General features: G+C 43.9%; 1 long non-coding RNA gene across 1 annotated transcript; it reads left to right on the top strand.

The window, feature by feature from the left end:
• The first annotated feature begins 2383 nt into the window (after positions 1 to 2383).
• On the top strand, positions 2384 to 3256 carry LOC127658853 (uncharacterized). The gene is made up of 3 exons (XR_007972459.1): positions 2384 to 2494; positions 2645 to 2825; positions 3141 to 3256. It is a non-coding gene; the product is annotated as an uncharacterized LOC127658853 (long non-coding RNA).
• Positions 3257 to 3623: the final 367 nt, after the last annotated feature.

The raw sequence follows: 3623 nt of genomic DNA, 5'->3' as shown, positions 1-3623 counted from the left end.
TAATGACAACAGTTTTCATTCAGATGACATCTATTTAGGGTATAGGCCTTAAATTATGTCTAAATGACTTACAAATGACTTAATTTTATCAGTAAAATTGGAGAAGACAGATAAATCACATTACCTGCAGTGCTCCAGCAACGTTTTCAACTTTGCCAGCCTGTCATATTCAGCTGAGGTTAGCATGGCTACGTTGTGCTTCTGCTGTGCCAGTGTTGCTTTCAGTGGATCTGTGTTGTGTTGAATCCGCCTTATCATTTTAAGAGTTGAACTCCAGTGCGTCGGTACGAGGGATTCCTCTATTAGTCCATGAGAGGCTTGCTGAGCTTTCAGCTCTGCTGTGTTTGTGGGACTGTGTCTGAAGTGTCCGACTATTTTATGGCACTTGGCTAAAACGCTGTCAAATCCGCTGTCCTGTAAAGCCACAGTGATCACCCTCCGTATCATGTGCGCCACGCATGGCACATGCACGAATGGTAGACTCCTTGCAGCGGCAATCATATTGCGAGTGCTGTCTGTTCCTATAGTTGTGACCTTGCCCGTTATCTCCCACTCATTTGCAACTTTGAGAAACTGGCTAGCGCATGCTTCGGCAAAATGCCTTTCTTCTGCTTTTAACACGCCTAAAGTGAATGAGTGCAGCTGCTAGTTGTCATCGGTTAGGTGTGCTGTTACTCTGAGGTAGTTATGGTTACTTACTGATGTCCAGTGGTCTCCAGTAAGTGCAATAAAAGTACCTTCTCCCAACTGCCTCACTTTCGGAGCTTTTTCAGCATCGTACAATTCGTGTATTCTCATAACAATAGTTCCCCTCGAAGGTAGCTTGTATGATGGGTCGCCTGTGGCGATCTGAATGATGTCTTGAAGCCTCCTGAACTATGTTGATGTCCCTGCAGTCTGTGGTGATCCATTTAGCGATTGCACTAGTTAGCTTTGCTGTTGTCGATTTGTTGACAAACTTCCCCCAGCTGCACTCCGCCAGTGTTGTTTGACAAGCACGGCTTGTTGACCCTTTCTCGGCACTAGCATCTTTGCTAACATCAGCAAAATTGTGTTTTGTCCGAAGATGGTACTTCAAACTTGTCGTGCTTTGGTGGAAGGACAGTTCATCACTGCAATAAGTGCACACAACTTTGGTTTTATTAAAACTTCCATCTGCAAGCTTTTTATAATGAAACTTGCCGTTCAGCAGACCGGACACCGTCTCCTCTGTCACCGTATTACTCGCGTTTGCCCTGCCCTTATCACACAAAGCAAGGTAACCATCCTCGCAGTGATAATGGGAAGAAGTTATTCACATGAAAAAATTTTTATTAATCGCATGCGCTAACACGTTTTCATATAGAATAATAATATCTCAGGAGTAATCTATTAGACTTAATTTTAATACACTGCCTGGCCAAAATAAATAAATAAAATCACCATTTGGATTTAAATGGAGAAGCGATCCATCTACAGGAGTCTGCAGTTGTATGTAAGTGTGTTTATTTCATTGTTTTTAACGTTGTAATAGTGGTATTCATTGCTAGATCAGGTGCTGTTTGTTTACTGTCTTGAACGCGGGTCGCTTAAACTTGTGTTTGGTGTGTGCGCGCTATATTTGTGTTGACTTATCCCATAGTATTCGCTGATAGAATTGTTTTGACCTGTCACGTAATATTCATTGCTAGATTTGTTTAAAGTTGTCACGTAGGATTCGTTGCTAGATTTGCTTAGACTTCAGGTTGGTTATCCAGTGTGTGTAAAACTATCGTCGTTTTAGTGTCTGCAAACAGTGCTTCACTTGTTTTAGAGTATTATTTATTGCTAAAGTGCAGCATAATTTATTTGCGCTGTACAGAAGTTGCGTTTGTTCCTGCGCAACCTTGAGTTTCAGTTTCGGGTGACCACGTGACTAGCTTTGTTGTGCTAAGTAGCATTAAGGCGTGGCTTCTTTTTTCCACTGAACGGCTCGTAAAAGTGTGTATTTATTGGACTTAATGCTGACGTGGAAGTGGTGGTCCTCGTGTAAAGCCCTCCTCGTGTGAAGACCTACTTGGGTAAAGACCAGCGAGTCTACCTGTGCAAGTCTACCGAGCAAGGACACCGACAAAGCGCCACTCACCAAAGCACTTAAGTATTTTTTTTTTAATCTCTTTTATTATTTTACTTATACATACATACTAACATTTCTAGTTCACTAATAACACATGCCTTCAAGCACATCCCTGTTATCTGTTGTAGACCGTTCACAAGATACAGATGCAAGACAAAAGCATAACCCACACAACCCTACGGCCGCTTTGCACTTCTACACCTGCTCCACTCTCGTTCTCAGTTGGACTCTGGAACTGCCAGTCTGCTGTGAACAAAGCTGCCTTCATCCCAGCTTTCGCCACACAGTCCACCCTCAGCATCCTGGCACTGACGGAGACATGGATACGTCCTGAGGATACAGCAACACCTGCTGCTCTCTCCAACAACTTCTCCTTCTCCCACACCCCTCGACATACTGGTAGGGGTGGGGGAACAGGTTTGCTCATTCATAATAACTGGACTTTTTCACCACAGGCTTCACTATGTAACAATACATCTTTTGAATTCCATGCCATTACTACAATGCAACCCACAAAATTACATGTTGTTGTCATCTATTGTCCCCCAGGTCAGCTGACAAGCTTTCTTGAGGAATTGGATGTCCTGCTGTCCTCCTTGCCAGAGGATGGCAGGCCACTTGTGGTTCTTGGCGATTTCAACATACACCAAGACAAACCCCAGGCCATTGAACTGAATACTCTTCTGGCCTCATTTGACTTGGAAAGACTACACACCACAGCAACTCACAGGTCGGGCAACCAGCTGGACCTCATTTTTACACATAACTGTACCACCTCTAATATTCTTGTTACACCTTTACATGTATCTGATCACTACTTTGTTCAATTCAACATGATTCTCCCATCCATTGTAAAACCGACCCCACCTTTGGTTTCCTTTCGCCGTAACCTCCGTTCCCTCTCACCCTCTCGCCTTTCCACTGATGTCTCTGCCTCTCTTCCCACAATAAATGTATTTTCCATGCTTGATGTAAACACTGCCACAGACACACTTAGCTCTACTTTAACAACCTGTCTAGACAACATCTGTCCTCTCTCCTCTAGACCAGCACGGACTACACCACCCAGCCCCTGGCTGTCTGACGTCCTTCGTGAACATCGGACTGATCTCAGGGCAGCTGAGAGGAGATGGCGGAAATCTAAAGATCCAGCTGATCTAGGTTAATATCAGCTTCTGCTTGCAACTTTTTCAAATAACTTTAAAACTGCAAAAACTTCATATTACCAGACCAAGATCAACAGCACCACAGACACTCATAGCTTGTTTAGAACATTTAACACACTTCTCTGCCCTCCCCCTCCACCACCTGACACATCACTGACAGCAGATATATTCGCCAAATGATTTACTGATAAGGTTACAGCCATCAGCAATACATTCACTGCACCACACCCTGTCAAACACCTGGCACCTGTATGCAACTATTCTTTCCCTATGTTCTCTCCTTTAACTGACACTGAGATCTCTAAACTCCTCCTCTCCAACCACCCCACAACCTGTTCCCTTGACCCCATTCCATCACACCT

Source organism: Xyrauchen texanus, chromosome 2 (assembly GCF_025860055.1).
Source record: "Xyrauchen texanus isolate HMW12.3.18 chromosome 2, RBS_HiC_50CHRs, whole genome shotgun sequence".
NCBI classification, from domain to species: domain Eukaryota; kingdom Metazoa; phylum Chordata; class Actinopteri; order Cypriniformes; family Catostomidae; genus Xyrauchen; species Xyrauchen texanus.
This window is presented reverse-complemented; position numbering and strand designations above follow the sequence as displayed.